General features: G+C 33.3%; 1 protein-coding gene across 1 annotated transcript in view; it reads left to right on the plus strand.

Annotated features, from left to right (window-relative positions):
• The first annotated feature begins 3066 nt into the window (after window positions 1-3066).
• LOC120414556 (very long-chain-fatty-acid--CoA ligase bubblegum) overlaps window positions 3067-16104 on the plus strand; it is a 67001-nt gene continuing 53963 nt past the window's right edge. Inside the window, exon 1 of the mRNA XM_039575768.2 lies at window positions 3067-3309. The gene's annotated coding sequence lies outside the window, so the exon portion shown is untranslated. The remainder of the gene's footprint in view (window positions 3310-16104) is intronic.

The raw sequence follows: 16104 nt of genomic DNA on the forward strand, positions 1-16104 counted from the left end.
GGATGATTTTAAAGTGAAAACTGCAGGATTTGCTATAATAAAGTAAGCAAAATATCTGCCACGGTCGCCAAAATGTGTAGCCGCAAACTGCCTCCAGGAAATCACCCACCACGTGGGAGTGATCACGGACCGCGACGTGCATCTTGCTTGTCCGCTTGCTGAGATGCGACTGCCCGACTGACAGCCGCACGCTGTCATCGAGCAGTTCCCTGTTGTCATTGCGAGAGTGCAATAGGCACTCTCTACATAGACTGGCACGCTCTCATGCGTGTGCCCACACACTTAGAATGAATGGCCCTTAGCTTCTTCACCTCCTTTCCCCTTATAACTGCCAGCGCCCTGTCTGGATCTATCCACCATGTGACAAAAGGTTTGAAAAAACTGTTGTCGCGATCTTCAATTCTGTCTCTCCTCTATCTGTCCTAGGTTAGCTTAATATTTCTCGCCGCAAATTGCCAATATAAGCAAATAATTATAATTGACTTCCGGTGATCAAAACAATATTGTAAATTAAACATATTTGCAATAACTTAAATTAAAACTTCCCAGGATTTGAAAAAAAAAACATTTATTAAGACCCAAAAAAACTTTTTACCATTTTTTTATTCAGAACGAACTACAACTGGATTTTTTTTCAATATTTAAGTTTTCTGATAACTGAACATCTGTAAAAAATATATTGGAAATGAACTTAGTTAGACAATTAAAAATATTTTCCACAAAAAACCATTGGCAAACTCAAGTTGAAATCATTTTGCAAATATTCAATCAATTTGACAAAATGAAACAGAATCATAATTTTACGCTGGCAAAAATAGGCTCTATTTTTATTTTAGTTTTTCTTTAATTGTTTTAATTTAGATATTACTTCTTGTTTATACATATGAATTGAAGGAAATCTTTTGATTCATAAAAACATATCATGAATATCTGTGTCAAATGCATCCAATATTGATTAGGAATTTCAATGGCCTAAATAGATTGAGATAGTTTTTTTTTAAATTGCTCTTTGGTCCAACCACGGTCAAAACGCTATTTTAAGTTTTCATACGACTTTTTCAAATGTTAAGCTAGATTTTTGAAACTTCTTACTATTTTTCTCAAATAGCGCAAAAGAAAGGTGATTATTTTGCGTCTAAGACAGCTAAAATCGGATAAAATGACGCGGAGATATGATTTTTTGAAAAAAGTGGTTTTTGCGAAAAATGACGAAAATTGTCATTTTTCGAACCACAATGTAGGTCACCCTAATGGCAAAAAAATGGGTCTAATTATTTTGGCCAAGGAACCCCCAGAAAAATATTAAGCCCGATTTGAGATTTTTTTTTCGATTTAGGCTCTTTTCAAATAGAATTGCTGAATATATAAATATGATTTTAAACGCAGGAAAATGCATTTTAGGCCATATTTCAATAAAAAATAATAATATTTTAGTAGAATGATTGGAAAAAATTCCTCTCAACTCAACTCTTAACTTATGAGTTTTTTTTAAAAGGTCCTACAAGCTACTGTAGCCGGGACCGTGGTGTAGGGGTAAGCGTGATTGCCTCTCACCCAGTCGGCCTGGGTTCGATCCCAGACGGTCCCGGTGGCATTTTTCGAGACGAGATTTGTCTGATCACGCCTTCCGTCGGAAGGGAAGTAAATGTTGGTCCCGGACTAACCTAAAAAAAAAAAGGTTAGGTCGTTAGCTCAGTCCAGGTGTAGGAGTCGTCTCCCTGGGTCCTGCCTCGGTGGAGTCGCTGGTAGGCAGTTGGACTAACAATCCAAAGGTCGTCAGTTCGAATCCCGGGGTGGATGGAAGCTAAGGTGTAAAAAGAGGTTTGCAATTGCCTCAACAATCAAGCCTTCGAACACCTAGTTTCGAGTAGGAATCTCGCAATCGAGAACGCCAAGGCAATGCTGTAGAGCGAATAATTTGATTTGATTTTTTTTTATAAGCTACTGTGTTTCATATGTTTAAAGGGCGTTTAAAAAAACTGTAGAAATGCTTGTGTGGTTTTTAATCCACTTTGAATTATTTGAAACTTTGCGAAAAAATGTTCGGCGTTGTTTTCCCGGGTTGTATTTTCTGTAACCACTCTGAATAACACAAAAATCAATGAATGGCCAAAATTATGAAAATTTTCTATTAAAAAAAAAAACAAGTTCAAAACCAACAAGCATAAAACATTAAATGTTGAACATTAAACATCAAACCAATTTTCAGTTTTTTATAGAATTTTGGGAAAACCTAGGGTTATTTTATTTCATAATGTTTAGGGATTTTTTTTTTCATTTGAGTATTGTAGTCTTGATTGTAGTAGATGATTATTTTGTAAATTTCTTTGAAATTAAATCTATTTTTACATGTATTCCAACCTTCGCTACGCTTACCCTTTCCTCCCCACAGCTGTTGCTGTAAAAAAACCACGCCACGCGTTGGTGACCGTTGGTTGTTGTTGTTGTTGTTGTTGCTAAAGTGGGAGCGTTCTTTTATTACGTAACGCAGTAGGGGGGGAGGGGGGGTTGGAGGCCGTGTTACGCTCCATACAAAATTTTTAAAATTTGTAAGGAAATTTTGTTACGAGGGGGGGGGAGGGGGTCTAAAAGTCCGATTTTTCGCGTTACGTAATAAAAGAACGCTCCCAGTGGTGTGTTCGCGCAGCAGCAGCAGGCTAAACCGCGCACGGCCAACTCTGTTTGAGAGTCTGTTCTGTTCCTTCAGTTCCTCTCGTCGAGTGTGTGCGATCGTTTGCAAATCTGTCGTCGTCACCGCCTTCGGGTTTGTTCCGGCGATCTGCTGTTGATAACACGCGCCGCCGCGGGGCCTACTTTGTTCGCGGTTTGTTTAGATGCAACTCAATATTGGTTTAGAATAGAACACAGTGTGTGCGCGACTGTTTACTGTGGTTGTGAGAGTTTGTGACAAAATAAAGAAAGAGACTCGAAAAGTGTGTGAAGGACTTTGTTGTTGATAAGCGGCTTTTGTTCCGATTTCGCGACATTTTTTGTGTGTTTCTTTGCCAAAAAATACTTGGAAAAAGTGTGTTTACCTTCCAATTCAGTGAGAGAGTTCACTTTTCGTGGTTTCGAAGGTCAGTTTTTGCGTTTGTTTGGTGACCTCCTCCGTCAAACTTTGTGCCGCCGGTGAAGTTAGTTTTTAAAGTTCAGTTCAGAGCAGAAAAGAAGGAGTTGTGTGGTGGTGGGAAGAAAACAAAACAGACAGCAGCGGAGACCACGCGAGGTTGTTCGCGTCCAATCAGACACATTCGCATAAAACAGGCGATATAATAATACAAGAGGAAGTTTGGCGCGCGCTCTCCCGAGGTAAGTTCCCAGATTTGAATGTGTGTGAGTGGGTTTGTATGTGCCCAATTCCTGTTGCCGTGGGATTGGGGGAATTTGTACACGACGAATAATTTGGTATGGTTTTTGGATTGTTATTTTTTTGCCGGATTTTTATTAAAATTTTGTCGTTTTAAATCTGTTTTTGCTTAATTAGTACCGGGAAAAATATTACATTTTTCTTTGAGCAACTTAAATCTAGGAATCACTTTTCTTTTATTTATTGTTTACCTTAATTTTTTAATATGTTTTTGTTTGTTCCTTTTTTGTAAATCTTGTTTTATTCATTTTTTTTATACTGCTGAGACTCGATTATCCGATGGTTTCAAATCAACCTCGAACAATCGAATTACTTTTCAATACTATTACTGAATCTGGGCTTTTTAATATAAGTTAAGAACATTTTTGGGGTCATATTTGAGCCCAATGATCCACTTTTCAACTGAGCTTATCTCAGTTAAGTGAAAGTTTTTGTTCCTCTCAATATTTTGTCTTTAAAATTTATAAATCAACCATCATTTAAAAAAAATACGTATAAATTACAATAACTTCAAAACACTGAGCTCAAATCCCAAATAAGGCTTGATTAGACATAACTGAAGCTGGTTCTTTACTCTTGAATTTTAGGTGGGATTAAACCGTAGAAAGATTTTTTTTCTAAATTTCAGCGTTCATAGGGAAAAATTAAAGATCAAAACAATATTCAAAATAAAATGTTTCAGAATTTCTAAAAAATCTAAACTTGTAATCCAAAAATTTAAAAATTAAGTTTTAATATAAAAATATAAAAAAAAACTAAATTCAAATTCAATTGAAGAATTTAAAAAGTCAAAATTGAAAAAAAGATTTTAAAATTAAAAAAAAATCAATATGAGCAACTCTCTACGAAATCGGCCGATTTCGACCATTTTTAGTTTTTGTATTTTTTTATTTGACTTAAACTTTGTGGGGGCCTTCCCTATGACCAAATAAGCTATTTTGCGTCAAGGGCCAAACATTGAATATTATGCCCATTTAAAATGCTAGTCTTGATTTAAAAAATTTCAAAATATTTTTTTCGAAAAGATCGGAAAATTTCACGAATTTTTCATGTATTCAAATTGAAAATCGGACCATTATTTGCTGAGATATGGTCATTAGAAAATGGTGGGTTGTTTTGGTGAGATTAAGAAAACTTCAATTTTCGTGTTTCTTTTTCTTAAAGCGGCTCAATCTCAGCAACCCGAGGTCCAATCTTCAATGTCTCTTAGACAATTTTATAGCAAATTTTCTGAACTCCTCAAAAAAAAAAAAAAATTTTTAGAGACGGTCACTCATGGTCACTATTTTTAAAAATTGAAAAACTGCAAATATTTCGCTAAAATCAAACTTTCGGTGGCTATATCTTGAAAACGGATCCCTTTATCAAAAAATCTGTACGGTACTTTTCGATTGCAAATTCAATTTTGCATTTAAAAATAATGTCAGACTTGTTTTTGCATGAAACTTCGATTTTTTTTTTCCAAAAATCACTATTTTTCAAAAATTCATAACTCGGCGGCAGATTTTTGGACCATGTTTCTCTATGGCTCAAAAGTTGCGGATTTTTGTCCCCTAAAACATATCAAAAAATCTCGAAAATCAAAAAATACGTATTTTGGGAAAAAAAAGTTGACAAAAAAATCTGCAATTTTTTTTTCCGTGTACCTATTTTTTTCTCAAAAGTCCTCAACAATACCTACAACCAATCACACAAAATAGTTTATTTGGTCATAGGGAAGGCCCCCACAAAGTTTGAGCCAAATTAAAAAATACAAATAAAATCTATTTCCGGTTTTGGTAGAGAATTGCTCGTGTTCTAAAATGTGTAGCTTAAAAAATCTTAAATTCAAAACTCCTAAAATTTAGGAATTAAAATAATTTAAATAACTGAACTCAAATTGAGAAAAAATCTAAATTTAAGTTCCAGGAAATTTGATTATTCTGGAGCATTTAAGGAGACATATTTTAATTTACAGAAATTTTGAGAAGAAAATAATAAATATTTCGTGTTTCAATTTTTCTAAGTCACTCTTTGGCGAGTATCATCCAGTACTGTATTTAAATTTTCAAACCTATGGATTTTTTTTAAGGTTTTCAAATTTATAAATTTTTAGATTTTTGATATTTGTTTAAATTATTGAAATTCTGTTTAGTTTTCATATCTGAATTTCTAAATGTTTTAATTGCTATTTTGGATTTCTTTTTTTGGTCAAAATTCTTGTTATGGCTTTTTTTCTAAATAAGATTTTGCGAGGCTATTCTGGATTTAAAAATGTTTTAAAAATACAATTTTATTAAAATGTTCATCTTTTTTTGCGTTCCTTCCAACGGATCTCTTAAACATAAAACGAGTTTAATTTTTGTTCTCAAATGTTTTCTTTTTTATTTCATAAAAAATTGTATGAAACTCTCTTGTATGTTTGTCGCGAAATTATTTTTCCTGATATGACGCGGATTTAGTGTGGATTTTTTTCGACTTCTCCGTAACAAACCTGTCACTGTCGATTGCGTTTTGAGACTTTAGCTCAAATTATGCCTTTTTTAACGTTCCTTAAAACAAATTTAAAAATCATCAATAAAATTTGCCAACAACTTCGCCAAAGACACCAAATCGATCATAGAAATCCTTCAGAATTCTATAGATTTCTATACATACTTACGGCAATTTTTTATGATCAGCAGTTAGGTAAATTGTAAAGTTGCATTTAGCCTAATATTAACAAAATACCAAAAGAGTGTTTTGAGTTTGTACGTATTCTTCAAATTTTCATTTCATCAAAAAAGATAGATGAATCTCTTCTCTTTTTAATATCCCCAAATCTTTAAAGTATTATTTTTAATCTTTAAATCTAAAAAAAGGTGGTTGAATTTCATAAGGCCGATGCAAATATATACTAAAGTTTTGTCCCTCTACTCTCTCCGAGGTCAACAAGCCAAAATCTCAACATTTTAATGAAAAATTTGCTGGAAAATGCATAAACTCGTTTGTCTGATACAAAAAAGTGATCAACATAATTCTTATTGGGTCTGTTATGAAGATTTCAGTTTTCACATTAAAAACAGAATATCTCCAAGTTACGGTGACCCTACTTTTCAAAAGTGACGGTTAATCGTAACCCCGTCCCGTCCGAGATTGGCTTTGCTGGGGTCTTAAGCTTTTAATTTCGTTTTTGCCAGTTTCTATTTTTCTTTGGGGTCGCGTTTTACTCCCGTTCGTCGTTGTGGTAGGCACACATTTTTATTTTACGAGAAGGGCAATGAACGCCACGTTGGACATTTTTAGCATACAACTAGCGAAACGCGTCAATTGTATTAGTGCTTGTGGCCCTAATTTGGAGATCTGCTGATGAATGGCGCGATGCTGAGTCGTGTATACGGTGGTGTTGATGTTGCTCTAAATTCCTGCTCTCGTGGACCCTTTTCCGGAGGAGGTGTTTTTTTTATTGAGCGAAGCAAATTTTAATACAAGAAATAGTGAAAAAATAATTTTTCATAATTGTGTTGTTTATCAGTTGAAATGTTCAAAAGCTTCATCTTTTTTTTTCTGATTTTGAAAAATCCTAGAAAGTAAGGTAAACATAAAAGTAAAGAGGCAAACTACTAAGCATGTTTTAAATAATTACCGAAGCGACACGTTTCGGGCGAAAAAACGCAGGCGCTTCTATTTTAAAAACAGATGATGAGAAACGATCGTACGATTTTTGTTTTGTTCCTCACCCTCTTGCTTGTACTTCTATTCTGGTGTGTTTTTTACTTTTTTGCATAAAATTCGCACACTCACAACTCAAAAAAAGTTTTGTTTTGTCCCCATGTCGTTGACGTCGCCGTCGTTAGCCGGTTGGTTTAGCACTTCTCTCTTTCTCCGGTTGGGTGGATTTTACACATGAAGCCAAATCAATGAGATGGTTAAGGGTGAGGGGTGGTATTTTTGGCATGATAAGGACTTTTTTCTTAAAAAAAAAAACATTTTACATTAGTTATTTAAAAGAAGATTTAAAAATAAATCGCATTTTTATGTGCTAAAAATATGGAAAACTCAAAATAAAGTTCAAGATGCATTTAAAAAAGTTTTGGCATTTTTTATGTTAAATAATTTATGAAAAATTGCTCTCAGCAGTCATGCTTGTTTGCTTTCGTCCATAGTTACAAAAATGTTTGAAAGGATTAGTTTTCAATTTGCAAAATATTTTCTTAACAGTCAATTAAATTATGCTCTTTAAACTTTTATTAATTATTGCCAATCGCAACAAGCATGATTTTTATCAAGGAATGATAATTGTAGACGCTGAGAACTGAAGCTTAAAAACTCTGACTGTAAAAGTATTTGAAAGTCTTTATCTCGTGTAAAGATTTTCTAATTTGTGTTTACAGCTTTTAAAAATTATAACAATCTAGAAAAATAATTGTTCTTGACTTTTTCCATAGCAAACAAACTTACAAATCAGTGTACAATTTATCACGTTAATGTTATTTTTTCAAATTTAAAAAAAATGATGCTCATTTGACTATCCAGAAATACATGTTTTTTTTTTTCAAAAAGGTCATGCAAATCTTTATAGTTTTTTTTGGACATTTGTGATCCGACCTTTTTTAATTGCTTAAGGGGTTACTGATCTAATCTAATCTAACCCTATCGCAGCCAGTCTTTCGAGGGTATTCTGGAAAATTCCTTAGGTTGATTAACGCCTAGCACTTAAGGGGTGCTTAAGGGGTTACATACATGTAGAAAACACGAAATTTCGTATAACAGAAAATTGATAAAATCCAATCAAAAGATGATTTTCAATAACTCCTGAAAGTTTCATGAAGATATATCGTGACTGAACTGAGTAAGAGTCGATTAAAGTTCACGATTTTGCCATGCGCAAAGCGAACTGTCAAACTTTGTGAGCGTTTTTCTCTAAACACAGAGTTGATTTATGGGTGCCATGATATCTCTAGATGGGATGGACCAAATAAGCTGAAATTTGGGGCGAAGACTCCCAAGACAAATCCCGTGTGCATGACGAAGCCTGATTTTGAAATTTTGGTTTTTGAAAAAATACAAAAATCAAAAACTGGTGATTTTTTATATCAAAAACACAAAAATATTTTTTTCTTTTTTTGAAATAAGTTTTTTGAAAATCGGCCTTCTTCATGCACACAGGACCGAATTAATGAGTCTTCACCAAAATTTTGAGCCGATTTGGTCAACGCAGTGTTAAGATAAACCACGTGGACACTTTTTCGGGAATCTGTTACCCCCCCCCCCTTTCGTGGACAATTGTCCATACAAAAAAAATCTATTTTGTATGGATCGTGGACAATCGCCATACCCCCCCCCCCCCCTGAAGTGTCCACGTGGTTTATGGATGGTCCCCAACATCAAATAGCTTTATCTCGGCAATGATACAACCAAATGTCTTCTAATTTGTTTTGATAATAGTTAAAAATGTTTATTTTAATGCCCTGAAAACAGATTTAAAATAAAATTAAGTGTGTGCTCACACCAACCTCTGATTTTATTTATCGATTGACATGTATGAAACCCCTTAAAATCGAGTTTTTCTGAGAGTAACATTTTTAGTCTTAGATTTTCCACCGATGATACTTTTAATATTATTGATTCAGTTCTCATGCCATAAAATTAATGATTTTTTCCTCATCTTTTCTGAAAATAATATCGCGCATCACTTTTCAAAAAGGCTTTATTCGTATTTCTATTTTCTTAAAGTGTAAGGCGAGATTTATTTTTACAAATTGGTTGAGTTTTTTTGAATGATTGATTTATGACATTTACAATCCGATATTCAGATTTTTTTTTGCGTGACCATATTTCATCAACAAAATAGGTCGACAAAAAATGTCTTGCAAACAAAAATGTACAGAGTTTTCTGATCGTTTCGGAAATATTTTCTAATCCGATTATTAAAAGAAAAGTTATGTAAAAAAATAATTATAGATTTTTCCAATTTTTTATTAATATACTTTGAAAACTCTGAAAACTTTGCAACAACTTCCAAATATTTTTTTTTTAAATTGAGGTATAAGCAGAAGATACATTGGATGTACGACAAAAGGTCGAAAGACAAAAGGTCGAATGAACCAAAGGTCGAATGTACAAAAGGAACAAAAGGAAAGTCGAATGTGGAATAAGTTAAAAAAAACTCTGAAATATTTTGTGAGTTTTCGTAGAATACATGTATTAAAACATGTGCAGAATTATTCGGACTTCTAAAATATTTTTACTAAAAAGGTTTTCTTTCCATTCTTGTTTATGAGCAGTTCTTTCAAATAAATAGCATATCCTCCAAACTACTTCTTGAGAGTATTTCCGCTCTTTTTGTAATAATATTTCGAATTATTCCATTCTTTCATTCTTTTAGAAAGAATAAGACTGGCTTCTAAACATATTTTGAGAGATTTACCATTCTTTTAAAATAAACTATTTTGCTGCTCCCAAATCCGGCAACAACTTATTTTTTTTCAAAAATCTCTTAATTTTTAATGAAAATAGAAGTGAAATTAACCGAAATCTCTTCAAAACACGTTTCAAAGCCATTTTTTTTTTAAATTTATAAGTGTAGTCTTTATAATGTTTTTTCACACATTCAACCTTTTGTTTATTCGACCTTCCGGAATTCGGCTTTTTGTCATACATTCATTTCTGGAGTTTTTTTTTGAAAAGGTCCAATAAACCAAATTTCCAGTTTTTGCTTTTTGGGTTTTTTTGAAACCGCCTTGAGGCAGGGGTATAAAAAATTCCCAAAAAGCAAAAAACTGGAAATTTGCTTTATTGATCCTTAAAAAAAAACTTTAGATTTGAATATTTTTGAATGTTTAACTGCACAAAGATCTCTTAATTTTTTAACGTCATAAAACTGTCTTCATGATCCAATGACAACTACCCTAACCTTAATATCCGCGAAAAAAAGTCGTCTACTCTCACCGTCCGGGTTTCCAACCAACTGCTCTCACTCTTTCGTTTGCATGTCTCCTCACATTTTTTGTTCATTGTACACTACCTTCAGCAAACATTTGCTTTGCCAACCTGCACGTGGTTATTTTGTTTGCCTTTTTTTATTGTTGTTGCTGTGGCTGTACTTGGAGAGTAGACAAATCGCGCGATAAATTAGTACCTACGTTACTACGTGGAACACAAGCGCTGAAATCTGCTCGAAATTGTTTTTTTTTCTTACTCATTTTTGATGAGGCATTTGCGTGTTGCATATCGGAATCTGTTGGTGAAGTCGGTATCAAAGAAAAAGGAGGAACAAGTGCTCAAGTGGAACCTTGTTCAAGATCTCTCGCCAAAATCTGTGAAGTGTAACGGTGTAATTGTACGGCGGTTTTGCTTCTTCGTCTTCTTCTGTTGTGGTGGTGGTGGCTGTGGTGCTTGAGTGATGTCGTGATATCTCTTTTGAATAAACACGTGAGTTTCGGGGTTGGCTTGATGAATGAAGCAAGTTTGGTCTCGGATTTCTCATCGAATTTACGAGCTCGTGTGCGTTTTGCTTAGGAAGGAAGCATTGTGATTAATTCGTGCGTATTCGTGCCACTGGCGTAATTTATGGGTAGCAACGATTTGAACCGTGTACTATGTAAGGAACGCAAACCTTAAGGGGATTCTGTATGAGTAATGTTTGTTTGGCTGGACTTGAAACTGGCCGACTGGCTGGCCTTGGAAGGTTTGTTTGGGTTTGCGTGATGAGTTTAGGTACGAATTTTGCACGGAATGAATGAGCATTTTTGAACTGTGGGAAATAAACGGGACGTGTAATTTGCTATTAATATAATGGTGATTAAAAATACTTGCATGCAATTAGTTATTAGTTATTCAAATATTTTCAAATAGGAGAGAATAAGCCGAAAATATACGGTCTGTCCAAATAATTTAATTGTTAGCAAATCCCCTGGGTTTTTTTTACAAAATTTAAGGTAACCCATTTTCATTGAATAACTTTTTTTTCACAAAAAGTGCAATTCTTTATAACTTTTTTTTTGTTTTTTTTTATTTCTCAGAGGATTTCTAAAGATAATTTTTGAGCCACAAAAAAGTATGGTCAAAAACATTTTCACAAAGATATGATTTAAAAAAATCATCATCATTTTTTTATTGTTTTTTTTTCTGTTTTTTGTTGTTGTTCATGTATGTTTATTTTTTTAGATATGGTTGAGGCAATACCCTACAATATTTATTTTGAAGACTTTTTTAGGGAAAAATAATTTACAAATAGTTGCGTGTAAAGAGCATTACAAAAAAAATTATAAAAAATGAGATAAGGAAATTTCTGAAGTGTTTTCTTATTAAGTCGACTTTCTGGCTGTCGATCGTCTCGATATCAATAAATCTACACCCAAAATTCAGAATCGAGATAATCGTTCTCTCAAAATTTATTGAGGGCTCAGTGCCAAAATCGATAGAATAATGGTACCAACTCACACCATCATAACAAATGAGTTCATTCGTTAGTTGAATCAATAAATCTCCAACAAGTGTCATACATCGACTTCTGACTCCTCCATGGTCACCAAGCTGTGGTGGCCGAGGCTGCTAAGTCATTGGATTGGTTTGTCAAAGGTCTCTGGTTCGATTCCCGTTATCGACACTTTTGGTTTTTTGTTTGACGGATGAACTTTTTTTGCAAATGAACCTCGAGAGAATAGTTCTATCGCCCATCTCGAGCTGTGTTCTCTGCGTCCGTGAATGGTACCACTATTCTCTCGACTCGAGACCATCATTCTCTCGGACTAGCGCTGCCAGTTTTGGGTGTACAAAGAGGGAGTTCACTGTGAGCAATTCTCTGAGATTTCGATCATTCGATTTTTTTTTTGTATTTTTTAATCCGGCTGAAACTTTTTTGGTGCCTTCGGTATGCCCAAAGAAGCCATTTTGCATCATTAGTTTGTCCATATAATTTTCCATACAAATTTGGCAGCTGTCCATACAAAAATGATATATGAAAATTCAAAAATCTGTATCTTTTGAAGGATTTTTTTTATCGATTTGGTGTCTTCGGGAAAGTTGTAGGTATGGATATGGACTACACTGAAAAAAAAATGATACTCGGTAAATTTTTTTTGTGATTTTTAATTTAACTTTTTGTCACTAAAACTTGATTTACAAAAAAACACTATTTTTTATATGTTTTAGGGGACATAAAATGCCAACTTGACAGGTTGTGCAAAAAATCTTTGACCGAGTTATTAATTTTCGAATCAACACTAATTTTTAAAACAAAAATCGCAATATTGGTCGTAAAAAATTTTCAACTTCATTTTTCGATGTAAAATCAAATTTGCAATCCAAAAGTATTTCAAAGAAATTTTCATAAAGTGCACCGTTTTCAAGTTAAATCCATTTTTAGGTGACTTTTTTGAAAATAGTCGCAGTTTTCCATTTTTTAATCAGTGCACATGTTTGCTCACTTTTGAAATAAATATTTTTGAAAAGCTGAGAAAATTCTCTATATTTTGCTTTTTTGAACTTTGATGATACGACCTTTAGTTGCTGAGATATTGCCATGCAATGGTTTAAAAAGCAGGAAAATTTAAGTTTTCTAAGTCTCACCCAAACAACCCACCATTTTCTAACGTTGATATCTCAGCAACTAATAGTCCGATTTTCAATGTTAAAATATGAAACATTCGTGAAATTTTTCGATCTTTTCGAAAAAAATATTTTCAATTTTTTTAAATCAAGGCTAACATTTCAAAAAGGCGTAATATTGAATGTTTGGCATTTTTGAAATGTTAGTCTTGATTTAAAAATTTCGAAAATATTGTTTTCGAAAAGATCGGAAAATTTCACGAATGTTCCATATTTCAACATTGAAAATCGGACCATTAGTTGCTGAGATATCGTCATTAGAAAATGGTGGGTTGTTTGGGTGAGACTTAGAAAACATCAATTTTCCTGCTTTTTAAACATTTGCATGGCAATATCTCAGCAGCTATAGGTCGTATCAACAAAGTTCATTAAAGCAATATATAGAGAATTTTCTCAGCTTTTCAAAAATATTTTTTTTTTCAAAAGTGAGCAAACATGTGCACTAATTAAAAAAAATGGAATACTGCGACTATTTAAAAAAATTCTAAATACGGCTATATCTTGAAAACGGTGCACTTTATGAAAATTTAACTGAAATACTTTTTGATTGCAAATTTGATTTTACATCGAAAAATTAAGTTGAAAATTTTTTGCGACCAATATTTCGATTTTTTGAAAAAAATAGTGTTGATTCGAAAATTCATAACTCGGTCAAAGATTTTTTGCACAACCTGGATATTTCTGAAAAGTTGGCATTTTATGTCCCCTAAAACAGTGTGTTTTTTTTGCAAATTAAGTTTGAGTGGCAAAAAGTCAAATTAAAAATTACCAATTTTTTTACCGTGTATTATTTTTTTTCAGTGTAGTCCTTATTCATACCTACAACTTTGCCGAAGACACTAAATCGATCAAAAAATTCCTTCAAAAGATACAGATTATCATATATCATTTTTTTGTATGGACAGCTGCCAAATTTGTATGGAAAATTATATGGACAAAGTTATGATGCAAAATGGCTTATTTGGGCATACCGAAGGCACCAGAAAAGTTTCAGCCGGATTAAAAAAATACAAATATTAAAATTAAAAAAAGATCTATTTCGTAGAGAACTGCTCTGTGATAAATTAATCAATGTAATAACAAAAAAATCATTGATATTTTTTCAATCTTTAAATAAAAATATTTTTTGAAACTACATAATGTATATTAAAATTTCGAAAGGCTTGAAAAAAAAAGTTTGACTTGATTTTGAAAGGTTGGAAAATGTCACAACGATTAAATTTAATAACATTAAATATCGGACCAAAAGTTGGCGGAAATCGTTTGTGGAAAAATGTTGGCTTGTTGAAAACAGTAAAAGAAAAAGTATTTTATTTATTTTTCTATTGTACCTATTTTAGCAATGGATTTTATTTGTATTGTTTGATTTGGCTCAAACTTTGGGGGGGCCTTCCCTATGACCAAAGAAGTTACTTTGTGTCATTGGTTTACCCATACAAGTCTCCATACAATTTTGGCATATACAAATGGTTCGCAAGTATTTCACCAGCTGTAACTTTTGATTGAATTTTCTAATCAATTTGGTGTCTTCGGCAAAGTTGTTGGTATTGTTGAGGACTATTGATAATAAATAGGTACACGGAAAAAATGCCGATTTTTTAATTAACATTTTTTTTCACAAAAACGCAATTTCTCATAATACGTATTTTTTGATTTTCGATATTTGTTTATATGTTTTAGGGGACAAAAACCCGCAACATTTGAGCGATCAGAAAAAAACATTCTTAGATTCAGATTTGATTAGTTCACATTTTAATTTAATTAAATTTTTAAACTGGTTGATTCTGGTCAGTTCACACAATAAGGTTAAGATTCAAATTGATTATCAACTTTTTACTAAAATATATTTTTGCTGTATCATCTTCTGCCACGTGTATGCAAATTTGGCGTCACCGCAGATGCAAATTCATCAACTCAACTCATCACCACTCTCTCATTATTATTGATGTCTCGTTCGGGCGGAGGCGAGGCGTCAAACTCATCATCAATCACTGCACTCAATATGAGAAATGAATATCGCCTGATTCTCGCGTTATCACCTTTTTTGTGGCTGTCGTCACTTATCACAAGCTCTAGCTATAGCTATAACTCTGCCAGTTGTATAAGATAAACGTTGCCAAAGCCCAAAGATCAAAGGTTTTACCGTGCGGAGGGCAATGGCAATAAATTGGAGTGCAGTTCAGATGGCAAATCAAAGTGGAAATATATATTGCAGTGCTAGTGATTGGGTTTTTTTATTACGGAATTTATGATGTATGTTTATATTCTAGGATATTTGCAATATTGAATTTTGAAAACCAAGCCCACTTTGTGAATATTGCCAATCTTCAAAAATGCCAAATTATCAATCAAATGTCCGATTGCAATTACCCGAATTGCACCTTTGAAATCTCGAATCCTAACGTCAACAGAAGTTCAAACGTATTGGCCCCTAACAACAGCCTGGGGCATTCCGACAAAAGTGCATTTCCACAATCAGTTCGAAAATAGACGCCGGCACGCTCATCACCCGCGAACGACGTGATTATGATTACGGTGGGGGATTTGTTGGTTGGTTTTTTGTTTTCGGGCAAGAAAAAGTGCCCGATAAGGTAAGCTCGAAGTGCGTTCTATAGCGGGTCGTTATCAGCAATTGGTTTCAATAAAAGTTCGTTTCCACACTTTTAATCCATGTTTTCTGGGTTGTGTGTATTTCGGGGTTTATGTTTTCGAGCAGGAAATCGTAGCTGCACAAAGTCCAAATTGATTGGAAGGAAACGAACGTGATAAGTTTGAATGTTGTAGAAGGTCGAGCAACGTATCAATATTTTTAAACTATCCTAAATTAGAAAATTAGAGAATAGGAAAGTAAACAGGTAAAAATCAGACAAAAAGTATAACTTGGATACTTATTTCGAAAATTATTTTTCTCTCAAACAACATATTTTGAAAATCTTACCGAATAGTTTTTTCTTTCTACAAACCCTCACTTTTTTCATCTGAGATTTTTTTTTAAATCCTTAGCTTTAGCAAATCAGATTTTTTTTTATATTTTTATGTTTTTTAACGGGTTTTTTTCGAAATTGCACAAAATGTTGTGTGCAACTCGTTACTAAACTTGATTTTTTCAGCTTTCATTCTATTTGTCCAACTTGGTAAACCTTGACCAACTTGTGGCATATCTCAAT

This window comes from Culex pipiens, chromosome 2 (assembly GCF_016801865.2).
Source record: "Culex pipiens pallens isolate TS chromosome 2, TS_CPP_V2, whole genome shotgun sequence".
Classification (NCBI taxonomy): Eukaryota; Metazoa; Arthropoda; class Insecta; order Diptera; family Culicidae; genus Culex; species Culex pipiens.